Here is a 20,573-nt window from a genome sequence, read left to right as displayed (position 1 = left end):
CTAAAGGCTTCAGAAAGCACAGGCTAGATCTGTTGGGGAGCAGTCAGGCACAGCATAGAGGTCCTGAAGATAAGTTGGTTGAGTTCATAAGAAGAAGCACAGGACTTTTTTTTAAAGTGCTTGGCCTGGAGCCAGAAAAAAAGTGCATGTATGTTCTATGACTTTGACTTCATTTCTACACACATAACCAAGGGAAATACTTTTACAAAAACTGGAAAATATTTTCTTAAACAGAGAAAAATAAGCCTTCTAGAGGTACACACTTTATTAGATAAATAGCATAGTTTGCAATTTTAGTTTTTATATTTTTTCAAAATTCTGAAAATTGCAAAAAGTTGCCAAAAGGACCAGATCCCAAATTATGTAATAACAAACCATAATTTGCAAAATATTTCTGTAAACTACAGGAAATTTGACAGATATTATTTAATGTCCTGGCTTGTTCAGTGTTTATCTCCTAGATGGTGAATATATCTTGGTTTTTAAATATAACTTTGGCAGATCAGGAATAAACCAAAATACTTGCTAAAGTTGCCTATTTAAAAAAAATTGAATTGATTGGGCCGGGAGTTTGGCCTAGTGGTATGCTTGCCTAGCATACGTTAAGACCAGGGTTTGATTCCTTGGTACCGCATACATAGACAAAAGCTAGAAATGGTGCTGAGGCTCAAGGGGGTAGAGCTCTAGCCTTGAGAAAGTCCAAGGACAGTGCTCAGGTCCTGAGCTCAAGCCCAGGCCTGGCAAAAAAATGAATTGAATACCAACAGAATGTGTCTTGATTTATCTGTCAATCAGCAACTTGAAACCTTTGGCCAGACAGACAAGGAATGACTCCTTTACTTTCTGCCAGGGAGACTTGAGTCAGGAATTTCCTGGAGAAACTCTCTTTATCTACACATTGTCCTGTATGTATGTGAATCTCTGATTTGAATCTGGCAGGTTGGTATAAGTTTAAGAAGAAAACAATTTTTGTGCCATATCGTATATGTATGCATACACAAACACACATACATATGTTTATGAGGTAGGCTTTGCAAGCCTTAGTTTTCTTGTTTATGAAATGGAGACAATGGAATCTCCATATTAGAATGTGGACTGAATTAAATGAGGTAATTCATGACAAATGTTCCAGAGGAGATTCTGTACAGGTCAAGAAGTGTCATTGCTTTGCTTTTTATGTAGCAGTTTGAGGCACTATGTTTGTTCGAAACTGGGTGGTGAGTTTTTGCTGGGGTATAAATCTGAATGGGAAAATTCAAGAAGAGTTTGCATCTTTCTATAAGAAAAGATAATATAACAGCTTACTAAAGCAGCATATCAACATGATCCTTAAAGTAAGCAGAATTTTTTGTTGACAAGAACTATTGTGACTATTAAAAACTGTGTTTGAAAAAATTTTTGTGGGAAATTTAGTCATTTTATTTTCCCCATTGTTATAAATTCTTTTATTATACAAATCTTACAAATTCAAAGGAAAAGAGACAATCCCTTGATAGCTACATATATAATAGTCACAAGAATTTCAGTGTATTCTTAATTCAGGGATTTTACTTTTTCATGTAGCCTTTCTAAAGAATCAGTAGTGTATTATGGTTCTGATCACTTCACCACCTCATCCATTTCCTAGCCCAGTAAAGTATATTTTGCATCAGATCACGTCAGCAAACTTAAAAGTGATTTTACTGTCTGATATTTTTTTAAGCAATGCAATATAAGGATGGAGTAGAGGATCTAGGCATCTTTCATCTATGTTTAACATAAAAGCAAAACCAAAATGAAGAAATTTTCTGGCTGAGGATCAGTGGTCTATAAATCACTATATGGAATTACATTTTGGAAACACAAGCTACAACCCATCTCAAAGATGTGATGCTTAGTTCGTTCTGTAAGCCAGATCAATAAGGAAGACCGCTCTTCCATTTATTCATGAGATGAGCAGTTGTCAGCTGGCATACAGAAGTTCAAATCTGAAATCTGCATGAGATACTGTATCCCGTGTTAAAGAAGGCAACACAGAAAAAAGACCCCTTGTAAGATGAATCACGTGTTTGAACTTCTTCCTCATCCTTTCTCCACCTCCCCGACGTGTGTCCTGTACCACCCCCAGTATTCCTTAAATAACGTTTCTCTGGATATTTCAACCCGGTGGAGTGCTTCCATTCCGATATGAGTTAACATTTACAAAGTGGAGCGTTGACGTGAGGGAGACCTTCCTATGTCTCAGGTGCCTTCCAATTTTCTAAGTCCTAACTGGAGGCCAGAAGACCAAGGGACCTACTGAGGCAATTCATAAAAATCAGCATCCTAAGCAGAGAACTTCCTGGGAAAGGATGAACAATCAAAATAATTTTCAGGGGCTGGGAGTTTGGCCTAGTGGTAGTGTGCTTGCCTAGCATGCAGGAAGACCCGCGTTCGATTCCTCAGTACCACATACATAGAAAAAAGCCGAAAATGGTGCTGAGGCTCAAGTGGTAGAGTTTTAGCCTTGAGAAAGTCCAAGGAAAGTGCTCAGGCTCTGAGCTTAAGCCCAGGACTGGCTTAAAAAAAATCCAGAAAAACGTCTAATAGTTACAGGTTCTGGCCTGTAGCCATGTAATTGTAAATCAGCTTCTTTATCTGTAAATGGTAGAGTGATTATACCCATCTTACAGTGTTGTTGGGTTTTAGGACATACTATTAGTAAATACTGACTACTACTATTTTTATCTTACAGTCAAAATACTCCATGAACCCTCTCTGTAAAATGTTTCTTGAGGCAAGAAACACAGGCACGTGTACACACATTTCATGTCCATTTGTGATTAGATGGCCAAAGGTGACATTGGAAATTTAGGATTTAGGAAGACGTGAGGGGCTTGTTTTTATCACTGTAGGGCAACAGTTTGGGGTAAAAATAATCCCTAGAAAGTTTCTCTACTTCCCGATTACCCATGGGACACACAAGCTCTTGAAACTGAAGAAGAAAAGAATTCCAAAGGGTTTCACAAAAGGAAACTTACAAGGGAGAAAGCCAGCCAAAAGCCTGTTGAGTAAATCAGGAAGAAAGTGAAAGGGAAGAAAAGAGCATCCCGGAAACACAGAGGATCTGAGAGGATGATGCTCAAAAGGCCCAGGGTATTTATACTCCCTGAGATGGACATAAAACAACCTGAACAAGCAATCACATTGTTAGCATCACTATCACTACTCCTACAGCTAATGATAACATATGCCTCTTTGAGTGTTTATTATGCTCTGTGCATGATGCTGGGAATTATTTCTTTAATCCTCACAATAATTTTTTGAGGTAGATCTGGGGAGGCAATGCCTTTCCTTCACAGGTCACCTGGAAGTCAACTTGAGAAGCTGAAGCTGCTGAGAGGAAAGGGACTGGGGCCGAGGCTCTGGATGTCTGGATGTCCTGCTGCAGAAGGAACAAGGAGCTTTGGGACTTGGGGAACATCCTGGAGCTGAGAGTATAGACTGACCTGGGGTTGGGGGATTCTCCTGGATGAGGACAGTACCACTCTTCTGTCTGTGACAGGAGTGGAGAGGTTCTAGGATAAAGGAAACACCTTTATTTTGGCTTTCCCACTGAGGAATTTCTAATGGAAAAGAGGAAATAGGGCTTCTTAGGTTGTCAAGGGGGAAGTAACTCACTTGGGGAGAGGACTGTAGTGGATTAAAGTGACAATCTGTGAAATACTAAGAAAGCTGGCAAAAGAAAGCTGGCAGAAAAAGAAAGCCTGCTAGTTTCACAGTCATTTTTCCTGGGCTTAGCATTGATATCATAAAAAGTATGAAATTGGCACCACCACTTCCTGCTATTTTGGCCAATGGCCATTTTTGATTAGAACTCCAATGAAATCTCTCTGCACATGGTGTAAGTGTTGAGAATGGCTAAGGGTCTTGAGCAATTCGAAATGTGAAATGACGTATCTGCTGTTTCTGTTTCCCTTATCCCAAGTCTCACTGCAAGCCATATTAAAAAACATCACCTTACAGCTGACCTTGCAAATAAGTTGAAACAGGTGTTTCCTCTGAAATTTGAAAATGTGTCAGAGACAATTATAACATTCTAGAGTGACAGGAAATGTGTGGAAAGGACTTGGAAACATTTCCAGGATCCCTTCTTTGAATTCTCCATATCAAATGCCAAAAGCCAAGCAGAAAGCTCAGAGCCTGTACATTAAATAATATGAACATCTCCGTATCCAAGGTCATAGCAGAAGAGGAAATATAGGACTTCTTTCCAGTGAGATGCTTTCCTTCCAATCTTACTGCTGAGATTGATATGCTATGCTGGTCATTGTCTGTTGGGATTGATAGGGTTCTGGTCCTGGCTACCTGTTCATCTCCAGATAACCTGGGGTGCTTTATTTCTCAGTAGTGTGGCTAAATGAAGCCAGATGTTCTTTATATTTCCACTTTTTTAGGCAAACCAAAAAAAAAATGAAAGTGATTTCATTGATTGCGTAAAATTCCCCTGTTATAGGGGAACCCCAACCACAAAGAGAGTTGTCTTCAAGGAGATAAAACTTTTAAATACATTTCAGAGTGAATACTTTTTAGAAAGGACAAGAAACATCTTTAAAGATAAACCTTAATCAGTCAGTGGCTCACTTCATGGAACAAGCAAAGAAATAAACCTCTTTATTTAGCTAATTCTATGTTGATTAGAAGCTAAGAGCAAACATGCAGATCAACTAACTATCAGCAGTAGCAGAACCAGTCCCTTGAAGAGCTGCCTGTGGCTTACAAGATTTGTAAGCTACAAAGACTTACTATGTCAACCTTCAGACTTAAGAAAAATTCACACTCGATCAATAATGGCTTAAAAGGGATTAGCCCTTCTCCCCATTTAAAGAACTTGGTGCTCATTTTTATTGGAGGTGTGATAGATAAAACAGATTTTGAATGGTGAGACAAATGTCACAAATGCTTGATATTTGAGCTTATTAGTCTTAGATATAATTGAACTTGTGTAATCTTTTTTAATTTTCTTAAACAACCTATCCAAGATTCCTATTATGGAGTTACTATTCACAGGATACAAAAACGTTATGTGTTTCATTAAACACAGTTGATAAACATTCCTGTAAAGCAGAAAGAAAATAATTGGTTAGTTCCTTCCACAGTTCTCTCAATTTGAGGAAAAAAGGTGCTTTCTAAAAATTAGGCTATAGATTTTATAGACAATCGCCCAAATGTTAGGATTCACTTTTGAATTGTGCAGGCTAAAATCAGGAGGGCTGTGGTTTGAGACCAGCTTCAGCATATATATGAGACTGTCTCTGATAAGAGCTGGGCACAGGCATGTACCTGTCAAAACAAAAACAAAACCAAAAACAAAACCACATGAGAGTTCTTTTCAGTAGAAAATGCTGACTATGTATGACCTCCAGGGTAAGGAACAAAAGCCATATAATAAGTGATTGTTGTCCTTAATGTACTATGTTATCGCTCATCTCTTTTGCTATCCTTTGGTTATCTCATATTGTTATAATATTTCACCTTATTATCTGATATATTTTATATGTGCTTAATTGGTTATTTGAAATTGGATAGGGAAGAGGGGAAATCAAGATGGGGGGAAGGTGAGAAAGGGTATCAATGTTTGTGAAGTAATGCACCTTCTATCTGGTGAATATAAGGTAACCCTTCTATTAATTATAATAAAAAAGAAAAATGCTGACTGTGGTTATGTCATAAGTCACCCCAGCTAGAAGCAAGTCTAAATAGGTAGATTGTATTACAGGTACCTGCTCTAGCAGGAAGTGACACTATCCAGAAAGCATCTGTGTAGAAAAGGGGTGGAGGTCTGACTCAGTGTAAAGGACCTGCCTAGCAGGTTTGAGGCTTTGAGTTCTTAGCACCAGGTAGAGAGTAAGAGAGAGGGAAAGAAAGAGAGAGAAAATGACAGAGAGGGAAGAGGGAAAGCCAGAGAGAGAGAAAATGACAGAGAGGGAAGAGGGAAAGCCAGAGAGAGAGAGAGAGAGAGAGAGAGAGAGAGGGAGGGAGGGAGGGAGGGAGGGAGGGAGGGAGGGAGAGAGAGAGAGAGAGAGAGAGAGAGAGAGAGAGAGAGAGAGAGAGAGAGAGAGAGAGAGAGAGAGAGAGAGAGAGAGAGAGAGAAGAGACAGAGAATTGATAGCCAAACAATAATTGGTCAGGATCTTATTTTACTATATTTTTGAATGATATGAAACCACAGACAATTTTGAAATTAGTACAGTTGGTTAATAAAGAGATAAGCAGTTTGAATTGAGAATTCCAGGCAAGCTACATGCATTGGCTCATGCCTATAATCCTAACTACTCAGTGGGCTGAGATCTGAGGATCACAGTTCAAAGCCAGCCTGGGCATTGAAGTCCATAAGACTCCTATCTCCAGTTAACCACTAAAAAATCAGAAGTGAGGAATGTGGCTCAAGGGGTAAGGTGGTAGCCTTGAACAGAAGCTCAGGGACAGTGCCCAGGCCCAGAGTTCATGTCCCACAACTGACAAAGAAAGAATGCCAGGCAAATGCCAAATCTATGTTAGAACTTGTTATTTGCACTTGGTCCAATATAAATAAAAATATCCATCAGGGACAACCTCAAATGTTGCTTCTTATGTTGTAAGAGCAAAGAGGATATGAAAGGGTTAAAAAGTCAAAATGAGGGAAGTTTTATCTGAGAACTTTCCTACTTCCTTGGATAAATAAACAAAAGAAGAGCCCCTGAATCCTATAATTCCCTGGATCCTCAGGCATTGCTGAAGTGACCTTGCAGAGGGAGGGTTGTAAAAGTGGGTCTTTTGAGGGTGGATGAGAGTTTCTTATACCATGTTTGTTATGATTTAGCTTTGTGACAAAAATCACAAAAGGTTCCTGAAGAGAAATGCAATTTAATTAACAAGTTTCTGTGTGAAGACTAAATAAGATAGCACATAGATGTCTTTCAAAATGTTATAACTACACAGTAAAATGTATTCACTGGAAAATATTGTGGAGTTACATTATAAGCTTTTATATGCATAAAAATAAATGGATGGTTCATCTATTTACAGTTTGAATACAAATGTGTTTAGTGAAAAAGAAGAAATTCTTTCAGGACTAATACTTTACTTTTGAAAAATTGGCCGTATTTATTCAAGTAGTATCTATTAATTTAGTTATTCACTTAGTAATATCATAATAAACTATATTAAAATAATCCTTTGAGCAAGCAATTCAAATTAATTCAAGCATAATATATTAGCATATATCTGTAAAGATATCAGTGTTTAAAAATATTTTCATATTTTAATATCAATGTGTGTGTATATTTCTTGAAAAAAGGGGGAAATGTTGAGAATGACAAGCACTGGATAGTTTATAGATCATTTTAATAGTTTTATGTTCCCTTAGTATTTAAAATAATGTGTATTACTTCTCAAAGAAAAAACAGCATAAGGTCATGTTCACTAAAGAAGACAATAAGCAACAGCTCACATCTCACACCCCAAGGGAATAGGCTCATAAGTTGGGGAAACAGCAGATATTCTGCTTAGGCACCTTAAAATTTTGCCAGTAACTACAGTGGTAAGAAACCATCAGCCACTCACCCTCACGTATGTGGGTAGTTTCCATTCATCTCCGATTGCATGTTAAGGGCAATTTTCTCTACCTAGCTCTTGGTCTTCTCTGTTTCTATGCCTTGTTATATTATAATGATGATGCACCTGCTGTTACACCTTCTGGCTGTAAGTTCCACACTCGTAAAACTGACTCTGTCTTTTTAATGTTTCTTCTGCCTACCACCCTCCCAAACATATGGTTGATTTGTAGAGACATCATTTCTATTGAATGAGTGAGTGAAGAAAGGAAATAAGTCAATGAAGTTACCAGTTGCATTAGGAAAGTCTGGATTGCAATTTTCTGTAATTTTTGTAAGTTGTAAGAATGGGAAATTGGGGAAAAATGATTATCTCATTGATTAGCTTTATTGTGTACATGGAAGTCTTGTATTATAAGCTGAATAGATCCCATGAAGGCTGTGATTCTGGGGTCTATATCCTTAGCATGACCTAGATATAGACCAGAGCTATGTTCCTTTCTGACAAGTATGTGGATTTATTTGTTTGTTTGTTTGTTTACTTATGTATTTATTTTGGTGGTACCAGGGCCTTGAACGCAGGACCTAGGAACTATTGTTTAGCTTTTCCACCCAAGACTGGTACTCTACCACTTAAGCAATAATTCTGATTTCAGCTTTGTGTGCGTGGGGGGGGGTCTATGGGGGGGTGGCTAGAGATAAAAATCTCAAGGACTTTCCTGTCTGGGCTGGCTTGGAGCTGCTTGGAACCAAGTTTCTCATATCTCTGCCTTCTGAATAACTAGGATTAAAGGCATGGAACCACCACTACCATCTGGCTGGCATATTCTTTTTTGTTTGTTTGTTTGTTTGTTTGTGGGACTTGAACTCTGGTCCTAGGCATTGTCCCTGAGTTCTTCAGATCAAGACTTCCATCCTACTCTCTGATCCACAATCCCACTTCTGGTTTTCTGATGGTTAATTGGAGATGAATCTCATGGACTTTAGTGCCCGGGCTGGTTTTGTACATCAATCCTCAGATCTCAGCCTACTGAATAGCTAGGATCACAGGCCTGAGCCACAGCACCGGGCTATGGTGTATTCTTTAATTGTTAGTGAGAATCTTTCAGGCCCTCTGGACTCTTGATTAGGTAACTCTGCCTGTTCATCAGGTAACACTGTCTTCTTTGATACACAGGGATTCCATTGTAAGACATCTGCCAGGGACCTGCCTCCTCTCTACTTGAGGAAACTTTAGTTTTGTACCAGGAAAACCAACATGAAAGAATTAAGTTTTAGAAAGATAAATATGTGGGTCTGCCCTGGTGACCTCATGCCTGTAATCACATATACTCAAGAGATGAAAGATGAGGACTTCAATTTGAGAGCACTGTGATGATAGTGAACTGCTAGCCCAAACCATAAACCAGGCGTGGTGGGAAGATTGAGATCTGAAGTCAGCTCCAGGCAAAAGTTGGAGACCCCATCCAAAATATAAATAAAAGCACAAGGGGTGGAGAGAGATGGCTCAATAGTACAGTGCCTGCTTAACAAGTGCAAATTCCTGAGTTCAATCCCTACTACAATCAGAAAAAGGAAAATATAAATATGTAGAGCACTATCACAGAGCTATTATACATTTGCTACAGAGTTCCTTTATACGAGGCAATGGATACTTGGAAAAGAGAGTTGTTGTTGTTGTTTTTTAATAGTGATAGCTACTTTGTGACAAAGTACAATCTGTTATGTTAACATGAAGTCAGTGGATCAGACAATACTTTCTTCTTTTTATATGAAATAATATCATCTCATACAGAACAGTTAAGTTAGAAAAATCATGGCTACAGAAATATATATAAAAAGATCAGTGTCACCAGATGACACAAGTGTCACACTTGTAATCCTAGCTATTCAGGAGGCTGAGGTCTGAGGATGGTGGTTCAAGGCCAGCCAGGCACTTAAGTCCATGAGACTCTTATCTCCAATTAATGATTAGAAAGGGGGAAATGGGGCTGTTGCTCAGGAGGTAGGGCAGTAACCTTGAGCTGAAGAGCTAAGGAACAGTGCCCAGGCCCAGCGTTCAAGCCCCATAACCCACCAAAAAAAGAAAAAGTCAGTTTCATTGTTTAATCTACTTCTTTCTTTAGGAAATCAGTGTTTGAATTTTGAATATATTATAGCAGGAGAATTGTTACAAAAAATAGTCATCATAATCCTGGTCTTTTGGATTCGTACTTGGATTTCTTTTTACAATTTCCTCCATTTTTTACTGGAAATATGGAACTGAACATAGTATTGAAATCTTTAATTTAGACAGATAGAGCTTATGAATCCAGATTGCAGAATTAAACACAATAAGTTTAGTATCAGAGAATGTTTCCATGGAAGCCCTATAGAAATAGCCAGAATTATACAAAATAAGAAAAAAAAATAGTGTTCAGCCTCCAAACTTATTTTGACCCTTTTTCCTTATTTCAGCTTCAAAAATAGTTGAGTAAGATGTTGCAGTATTTTCTTGTTTTGCTTAGTCTTTATTATAATTCCTCTTTCAGAGAGGCCTGGAAGTTGACATTCAAAATCTGTAAGAGAACTTAATTCCTTTTGAAACCTGTAGCTTCAAGAGATGGAGAAAATACAAGCACCTGGATGGAAAAACCTTCATTTCCCATTTGAAGACTTGCCAGACTCAATAACTTTTCCTGAGAAGTTTACATTTCTTTTTTTGTTTTAGAAGATTGGTATATGTTATTTTTTTAAGGGCCCGTAGGCTCCCTTGGCTGGCAGAGCTAACCGAAAGAGATCCCCAGATATACCTTGGTTTATGCAGCTGTGGACTGAAGCAAAGAGGAGGGTACTGCAATAAAGCATTCTAGCTGATGGTTTTCTACCTGATGAAGTAATGAGAAAATTAATGCACTAGTCCTGTGCCAATATCAAGGAAACAGCTTAGCTCTTTTATGGGTATAATGCTGCTCTTTGATTACACAGCTAAGTGGCTTATGGAGTTTGGCATCAGTCTTGAGTCTCAGAAAGTGGGCTTTAGTCCAGGTTTTATTGGAAAAGTGCTGCTTTTACATGTTTTATATGGTTGTTTTTGTGTATATTGGATTTGATAAGAGTGCCCTATTTGATTTTGTTTTTAAAGAAACAGCATTGCTTTAGGTTGCTTTACCATTGTTTTTAGGTTGCTAAGAGCTTCTAATAATAAAAAAAAATGTCATCCATGGAGAAGCTTTTAGTTTGTGTTTAATTGTGCTTTTAATCCTGGTTTGTCCTGGGAAATTTTTAAGGAAAGAGGGAAAAGGGTGACTAAAGGATTTAGGAAATGGCTGTATTAGAAAAAAATCATTCATTCTTTAATATGAAGGTGAGCTACTTAGTTACTTCATAAATAAATGGATGCAAATAATAGCAAAAATAGTTTTCTCCCCCAAGATAATAGATATAAAACCATAATTAGGGCGGGGTTTGGTAATGTATCCTTGTCATATCAATTACTCCAGAGTTTGAAACAGAAATGTCAAGAGTTTAAGGCTAGCCCTGTCAATCTCAAAACCAAAATATATGTGAAAGGGTATCAATGTATGTGAATTAATGCACCTTCTATCTGGCAAATATCATGTAACCCTTTTACTAATTACAATAAAAAACAAAAAAGAAAAAAAAAGCTAGAGAAGAAAAGGTTAAAAAAAAACCAAAATATAAACAAAAGTGCTAGGGTGTGAGTGCAGTGGCAGAGTGCACATGAAAATTATTTATCCAATATTTACAATAAGAACTATAGATGTAATTGAAGTTGAGAACGAGGTAATGTCATTCCATTCTCAGAAATGTCAAAAAGGTAAATAATGAGTTTTTCATTGTTAAAAATAACTTTATTTAATGGGGTGACTAATTTCTCAAAGTCTTTCTGCCTTTTTTGTTAACCCACTGCCATGATTTTACTCAATGTCACTATAATGACTGTCTTTTAAAGTATACCTCTAAGCTTACACCTTGCCTATTGCTCTGTTCCTAATACTTATAACCACAAATGTAGGGACAGAAGATTTGGGATGAGAGATTGATTATGGCTCAATGCCAGGTATACTACTCCCTTTAATTCACTCTGAGTAAAAAGAGAGACAGGGCCCCGCCCTCTATCTTGCTACTTGTAATATTTCCTGAGACAAATAAATTCCATTTGCCTCTTTTCCTATACCAATAAGAGTTCACTTAAAGAGAATGATTCCAGGCCATTTATCTGATACCACATTTTAACATTGTCTTTCTGCCACTTTGTAGTGGTTCTACAAATATTCATCTGTAGGAAATCCACCTTTCTAAATTAAAAAAATATGCCTAAATGTTATTTGTGTGATTCTGCCTAGAGATAATTATTGTTTGGCTAAATCTAGGATGCAAATATATTGACTTTGGACCCTCTCATTGCACCACATGCTCCAATCCTTAATATCAGGATAAAGATGATAAAAATCTAAGGTTCTAAGATATAGAAGATATAAAAGAGAGCAGTAGAACAAGAGAATGAGAGAGGGAGGGGGAAATTTAATCATTAATTACTCAATGGCTTATTATGCATGATCTAAATTAAAGTAAAATCAAAAAGTGTGGATAGTTAAATGCACAATATCCATTCTATGGATGATGCAGATTTGTGTCATTACTAGGTAAATAAAGTCAGAGATCAAACATTTGAGCCTCAGTGATTCTGTCACTGTTATAGACATATGTTTCAAGTGAAAGCTATGGTTTGATAGCTATATAAGAAATCTCTAATTAATATACCTCACTGACTTTTCTTGTGTTTCAAGAGACTGTATTTTTCTAAAGTATAGTTAGTTAGCTTATGACTTTTCCTCTATCCTGTGATGCTAAGAGAAACATTGTGATTGTTTTTCTTGCCAAGACTCATGGTTTGGACAAGACATTTTCTTTCTTACTGATTCATAAAGGTATATATCCTTTAATTGGTCTACTATAAAGATGCTGGCTTTAGTGTATTAATTCCAGAATTTGTACAGATTATGTGGTTAATTACTATAAAAATTAATGATGGTCCAGAAGTAAGAGAGTTTACTCCCTTCTCTCTATCACAGTGTTCCATTTATAAAAACAATGCTGTAGGAAATGAACTGAGGGAACAGTGCAATAAATTTATGGAGCCACATGAGTCTCCAGCTATTTCTTTTGTGGTCTTGAATCTCAGTGTGCTGAGTCAAAGAGTCAAAGATCGATTGTGTGGTAAGCAATGCTCCTGAATGAGCATGTGCAGAAATTGTTCTCCCTTTAACATGTGGCAAGAGGTAGCCATCTGATGTTAAGGTTTTTCCTTTTCTGAGATAGATAGGAAAATGTTAAGCCCATCACTTATAAAATACTGCATTTGTTTATCCTCTAGCTCCAACTTAAGATATATTATTACAGTCTCATTGAATATGGTTCAGGACTTAAACTTTGTCTCTTGATCATTTCTAGTGTTTCTTAAATAGGAACGTACATCATAATTATTAGTAAATATATATTGAAATAAGAAAGGTAAAAAAGGTGTGTGTTTAGTGCACAAATGCACATGCCTAAACACATATATGTGCACAAATGGATAAGTGTTTGGAAAGAAAACTAAAAATATCAAAAATGATTTCTTGCAGTAACAATAGTATTATTTACTTTCCAAATATTATTCTTTTGGGGAAATTTTAGCATAACATGTATTACAGATATCATTAATTTTATTAATTTTTTAAAGATTTGATTATCTTTAGTTGTACATAGATGGTACCATTTAACAAAGCAGTTTATGAATACAACACACCTTGATCAGTCACCACATTACCATCCTCACCACCCTTTGACCCATGTCTTCCTTTATTTTTCTTTTTTTCCATATATTTTTATTGTAATTAATAGAAGGGTTAAATTATATTCACCAGATAGAAGGTGCATTACTTCACATACATTGATACCCTTTCTCATGTCTTGGTCCCCAATTCCCTCTCCCCACCCCGCCCCTCATCCTGTTTTCCCCCCTTCCCTATCCAACTTTGAATAACCAAATACGTATATATATATAATATGTCAGATAATAAAGTGAAATACTGTAACAATATGAGACAGGGAAGGGACAACAAAAGAGATGAGCGATAGCATAATACATTAAGGAAAAAAATCATTCACTTTTTTGTATACGCCATGAATTCTTGTCTACATTTACTGCCCCTCCCCCATTCCGGCCTTTCCACTCTTCATTTGTCTACTCCTCTCCTCTTGACTCTACTCCATGATTCATTTTAATATAGAAATTTTTTTTTTGCCAGTCCTGTGCTTGAGCTCAGGGCCTGAGCACTGTCCTTGGACTTTCTCAAGGCTAGAGCTCTACCACTTGAGCCTCAGCGCCACTTCCGGCTTTTTTCTATGTATGTGGTGCCGAGGAGTTGAACCTGGGTCTTCGTGCATGCTAGGCAAGCACTCTACCACTAGGCCAAACTCCCGGCCCTAATATAGAAAATTTAAATAGAATGTATCAAAACTAATGTAATTCATCCTTGATAGAGAAACATGATTTTAGGACATTATCTTTTGCAACTTTGGTCGACATAAATCTTAATGTTAGATGGTTTATATTGTTATTTTCCCATTTTTCCATTATATAATCACACAAACAGAAGAGTAATCTGAAACTATTGAACTTGTCTACCATTTTGAGTTTGTTTGTATATTATAACTTGAGTTATTTCTCTGTATTTAAAAGTTTGGCCCTTTGAAATGAATTTCAAATTTACATTCATATTGGTGTAGTTTTCTCATTCCTCTTAAATGATAAAATACTGAGATTTAATGATGCTGCTTAAAGCTACTTTGGTAGTTCTGGTCACAGTTGAGCATATCATTGACTGTTTCTCCAACTTAAAACTGGAGTAGATTTTTCCTTGTTTTTTCGGTCTCACATTAAATTATCAACATTATATTAACATTGCCCAGATCACATCAAATCATGACCTGGGCAACGTTAATGTTCCATTCCTTCAGAAGCTATTTTGTTCTCACTCCCACTATGATTGGGTTCTCATTTATATCTCTTCACAACTCTTGTTCTTAGTCTACTTCACCTCGCACCAATTTAGGTGATAAGATGGTCTAAAGTGCTTATCTCTTCTCACATTTTCCCTATAGTTTCTCTCTTTGTCTATCTGTATCTCTCTCTGTCTCTGTCTCTGTGTCTCTCTTTCTCTGTCTCTGTCTCTCTATTTCTTTCTCTTTCTCTGGCTTTCTTATACATGTATTCATCTTCTCAGGGCTACTAACACTAGCTTAGCTATTTTTTACTCAAAGCTGGTGTTCTACTTCTTGAGTCACTCATTGACTTCTGCTTTTTACTGCTTCTCCTGAAGAAGCCTCTTAGGCTGGCTTTGAACTTCATCCTGCTGAGTTGTTAGGATTGCAGGTATGAGCCATGGGCACCTGTTTATACTTACATTTATTTGTAATTGTGCATTGTGTTTTCCCAAAAGTTTCCAAATTGTGAAAGTCTATGGCCTACATAACCTGGGAGGTATTTGATGGAATGTTTATGTTCCATTACCTTTCCGTGGTGGGGAATATCAGGTACTGGGGTTTGAGCTCAGGGTATTACATATTTGTGCTCAGTGTCACTTTATTACTTTAGCCACACCTAGGACTCAGCTTTCCACTGGTTATTTTGGAGATGAAATCTCTGGGACCTTTCTGTCCAGACTGGCTTCAAACTGTTAACCTCCAGGTCTTGGCTTCTTAAATATCTAGACTTACAAGCAGGAGGTACAGTGTCCAGATCTGTTCAATTATCTTAAAATTTATTTTTATTGTGATGGTGATGTATGGAGGGGTTTCGAATATCTTTTTTCTTTTTCTTTTAATTTTTATTGTAATGTCTAGAGGCGTTACAGTGTCATTCTCCAGTGGGTGCATTACTTCTCACACAATGATGGGGTTTTTGTGGCAGTTGTGGGGCTTGGCCTCTGGGTTTTGAGCCACAGCACCACTTCTAATTGTATAGTGGTTAATTGGAGACAAGTCTCATGGTCTTTAGTGCCCAATCTGGCTTTGAACCACGATCCTCAGATCTCAGCCTCTTGAGTAGGCAGGATTACAGGCGTGAGCCACCGCGACCAGCTATCAAATATCTTTTGCTGCAGTACCTGCCCTGTTTCTCCAGAGCTCTTCTTGTTCACTAATAGCATTTACTGGGGATGAAGCAAAGTGATATAAAATTCTAGCTCATGGTGGCAGACACCAAATAATTGTGTGCTGGAAGTATTTGATTTGGAAATAAGTGTTTGGTAAAATTACTGTACTTATATGTTTACTGGGTTAATATAAAATCCCCTTTTAGGTCATAAATCAATCTTATGCATCCTTCAGTTTTAATACATGGGAATAATTAGGTTTAAAGTAAATAGAACCAGTTATTTATGCGAAAGGAGTTTGATTTTTCTTTTCCTTTTTTTTTCTTCTTCCATTTTCAATTCATTGAAGATGTCTTCCAATCTGTGTTTCACATTTATTTTTGAATCTCTTCTTTCTCAGCCATCTATATTACCTTTTGCTATGTTCCTGGGTCTGACTTAATCCATTGCTTTCATTGACTCTTCATCTTTGGATTCTTGCTTTTACTTTTCTCTTTTCCCCTAGGCTTCTAGGGTTTGTATGGTTGTTTCCAATGGTCAGCTCTGAAGTGATGATTTAGATGTGGGAGGTAATAAAGTTTTGCTGTAATTTGCTAAAGATGTTTGGCAATACTGAGCATTCACCTATATCATTACTGTTGTTACCAGTAAAATCCAACCTGTTATATAAATTGAAGGTTCCTTTCCAAAGCATAGAGGAGATCTGGAAAGAGTTAGATTGTTTTGTGCATGCTGCCAGATTTTAAAGCCTATATAATGTTCCATTTTTACCACCTGTGAAGTATTTCCCAGTAACTTTTGCCCACACTGATGGATCTTTTTTTTTTTGATTGCTAGAACTGCAGAGAGCTATTACAAATGCCTCTGGGTATCTGTGAGATCTTAGCAACTTTTCTTTCAGATCATTGCATAATCAGAGTAGAGGCATATATACAAAAGGTATTTTTAGTGTCTAAGTGCCCAGAGGTCAATGAAACTTGCCTGTAGCTTGATTGCATGTTTTAAAATATCTAAAGATTATGTCAGTCTGTCAAACTCTATGCAAATCTACATGGAATCCTGGGAGTGGCCATTCAAGGGAGGGTTGAAGTTAAACTCATATTCTACCTAAGAGCTCCAGGCAGCAGTTAGAATCTCCTTGGTTTTATAGGGTCTGGTGAGTAGTACAAAAAAGAATTGTTTATTAACTGAATGAAGTTTTCCATCTTACTGATAAGACATGAGGTTAAGTTAATCAACCAAATAATCATTAAGTATTTAATACATGTTAATATCTTCCTCTGTCATGTTTGTATATAATAAATGTACGGTGGTATAGTGGGTTTACATCTTATGTAGACATAATTTGAAAATTACATAGGCAAAAATCTATCAAATCACTTTTAAATTATAGGACCTTTGTAGCTCAAAATGGAAGAATCCTCCCTCCCTTCCTCTCTCCTTCCTCCCCTCCCTTCCTCCCTTCCATCCTTTGTTCCTTCCAGTCCTTCCTTCCTTCCCTCTCTTCTCTCCCTCCCTCCCTCCTCCTTCCCTTCCTCCCTCCATTCTTCCCTCCTTCTTTTCTCTTCTCACACCTTTCTTCTTACTTTTGTTTCTTTTTTCATCTTTTTATTGTAATTAATAGAAGGGCTACATTATATTCAGCAGATAGAAGGTGCATTACTTCACATACATTGATACCCTTTCTCATATCTTAGTCCCCATTTCCCTCCCCCCACCCCTGCCCCTCATCTTGTTTTCTTCCCTTCCTATCTGACTTCAAATAACCAAATATGCATATATACAATATATCAGATAACCTGGTGAAATACTTTTGTTTCTTTTTCTGGTAGAGTCAGGGTTTCTTTCAGAGGTAGAACTGGTGGGTAAAGGGCACATCAAGAACATTTTAGTGTGTTTTAATGTTACAGTGGTTAAAAATAGAGGCTTTCACAGACTTTGTGGAATGTTATATTTGTCAGAAATCCATTATGGAAAACATAAATATAAATAGGTAGGAGACATAGAAAAATTCAATGGGATAGACAAGTGCTATTTAAATGGTAGCCATCAAAACACCCAAGCAGGATTTCAGAGAAAATCTGCCTCTAAAATCCAGGGGGGAAAACCTGAAGCTGTAAGTGCTCTGACATTAACACAGCCAGCCTTTGGATTCAGTGTTTGTGGCTACCATAAGAATAAGTGCTCACTCCTTTTGGACATCTCACCTCAATTGACATTAGGTTCTTAAACCTAAGAAGTAAAACTTTTAGATCCTAGTACATTATTGTTGGGATGTAGTCTATATTTTGAAGGATTTTGAAGGATCTTGATAGCTTTCATTCTATGAGGGTCCAGTAGGACTTTAATATGTACACTGTAAACCAGATAATCTTGCATCATCCTTTCCTCCTAATAAAAGCTCCAGATTAATATGACATGTTTAAGTACCTTGTATGCTTATTTTTCTTTGTCATTAGAAATTAACATTTATTTTCATACTCAGGAATGCATTAGCTCAGTCTCTTGATTTTTTTTTAAATTTAATGACCATAAACAATCCTTCCTAGAAATCTTTAACATCTCTAAATGAGGAATTTCTCTGTAAAGTAATCTCAGTTCTAACCTACCTAGTTTTAATAAGACATGAAGATACATTTATATACAATTATGTTTAAGCATAAAGGATGTCTCTGTAGGAGAGAATACATCTGTAAGCTTTTCTTTAACCTCCTGTTCTTCCTGTGAGCAAATGGCCAAGCTCTGGGCTTTCCTCCCAGGTCCCATACTTAAGTACACATACTTAAGCTCTTTTGTATATAATTTTAGGGCATTCATACATGGTTCTGAAGCAAGGATTCCAGGTTAGTAAGTCTATATTTGCATGGCATATCCTTTCATATACCTACATGCCTTATTAAGGGCTTTATATATGTTAATGAGTAAAAAAGGGGTATTCCTAGAGAGAAAGAACCTGTACCTTCAACAGTTGGCAGTTACCTCCTCATCTAGGAGTTATTTAGTTTCTCATGGACAGCCTAACTATCATATGCATGTGAATCTCCCTTTCTGTCCATGAATGCATTGTTCATGTATTGAAGAAATAATTTCCCTTTAAAACGGCATTTAAGGGGCCTGGAGCTAGCTTAGTGGTAGAGTGCTGGCCTAGCATGCACAAAGCCCTGGGTTTGATTCCTGGGTACCATATGCACAGAAAAAGTTGGAAGTGACACTGTGGCTCAAGTGGCAGAGCAGTAGCCTTAAGCAAAATGTGTCCAAGGACAGTGCCCAGGTCCTGAGCTCAAGCCCCAGGATTGGCAGTACAAGCAAACCAACAAAAAGAAAAACAACCAAATCACCATTTAAATGAGAAAATGAAACTCAACAGACCTTTGGCTACCTTGAACTAGATAAGTATTAATCAAAAAAGAAAGATGAAAGTTATGAAATAAGCTAAAAGGCAAGCAGACACAAGAAAGGATTTAATGGGAAAATGAATGATCAGAGCAATCTGGGACATTTTTGTACTTTTAAATAAAGCATGTTTGCTGGCAAGCTAAATTTCCTTTATCATTTATAACATACTGTGTGACACAGAAGAATTTTATGGAGATAAATTAATGAAACATAGTTTGACACTTTAAAATAGCAGGAATGAGTTCACCCTTCAAGTATGTCTGAAGTGTGCTTCTATTTTTTCAGCTGTTGTACATTATAGAACTTGAGTCATGCTGAAGGTATGGTGGTTTTACACAAGATGTAGGTGCTTATGAGTTGAAGCTGAGGACCACTATTTCTAGTATCACTCTCTAGAGTCTCTACTGAACCCAAATTTCTTTTTTTCCTTTAATATAAAAACTTTACTCAGATATAATTCATGTGTAATAAAATTGACTTATTTAAAGCATACAATCCTAGTTCTTAGTATGATCAGTTGGTAACCTTCACCATAAAATTATTTAATGTCTCCCCAATTTCTTTTCTTTCTTCTTTTGTGTTTTCTTTAGTTTTTCTTTCCATTTCCTTTCTTTTTGCTTTTCCTTTCTCTTTTGCTGGTACTGGGTCATGAACTCAGGGTCTCAAGCTCTTGCTTGGCTTGCTCACATCTGTTTGTTTTGTTGTTTTCAATTGAATTTTATTGTGGAGGTGATGTAGAGAGGGGTTACAGTTACATTTGTCAGGTAGTAGGTATATTAGTTCTTGAAAAATGATACTCCTCTTGATCTTAACATCTCCAGCCCAGGGTTTTTTTCATTAAGTAAAGAGAGTTCCATGGTCTTTTTTCTCCCTCTAGCTGGCTTTAAACATTGACCCTTTGGATTTCAGCCTCCTGACTAGCTCAGATTGAAGGTGTGAGTATTCTTCTTGCCTTCCCAATTTTGAACCCATATTTCGTTTTTGAATTGGATATACTTTTATTTCTACCTGAAATGTTCTTTTTAAAATCTTATTCAGAACTACATCACTGAGCATTCAAGACCTATGCAATGAAACACTAATCACATTTATGACTACTTAATATTAGTAAAGCTCAGTGTATAATTTCCAAAGTTGAACAAGATCCTCAATAAACAGTGTAATATAAATGGACATTATCTGGAGAGTGAATTTGGAGAATTATGGAGACTTTCTCTTGAGATCTCAAGTGATCACTTTCTTTGTTGTTAAACTCGTTGAACTTGTTCTTTGTTGTTGTCAACTCTGGTCAGCATTCTGCATGGATCCATCCTAAGAAACAGGCTCAAATTTTAACCAGACTCACAGTGGTATTATATGAAAGCCGAATGCCAACACATTCACCCCTATTGAGAAATCTTGTCTACCACATCTGTTCTTGTCATGTTGACGTGCCCAGTGCATTAGCTTTCACCATGTACATCTTAAAGGAAGAGGAGCC

General features: G+C 37.0%; 1 protein-coding gene across 2 annotated transcripts in view; it reads left to right on the top strand.

Annotated features, from left to right (window-relative positions):
• The window catches only part of Hmcn1 (hemicentin 1), a 389,576-nt gene that overhangs the window by 132,312 nt on the left and 236,691 nt on the right, over positions 1-20,573 (top strand). The gene's annotated exons all lie outside the window — the stretch shown is intronic.

Source organism: Megascapheus bottae, chromosome 10 (assembly GCF_031878675.1).
Source record: "Megascapheus bottae isolate mThoBot1 chromosome 10, mThoBot2.hap1, whole genome shotgun sequence".
In the NCBI taxonomy this organism is placed as follows: domain Eukaryota; kingdom Metazoa; phylum Chordata; class Mammalia; order Rodentia; family Geomyidae; genus Megascapheus; species Megascapheus bottae.
The sequence above is the reverse complement of the archived record's forward strand: the minus strand, read 5'-3'. Positions and strand labels throughout refer to the sequence as shown.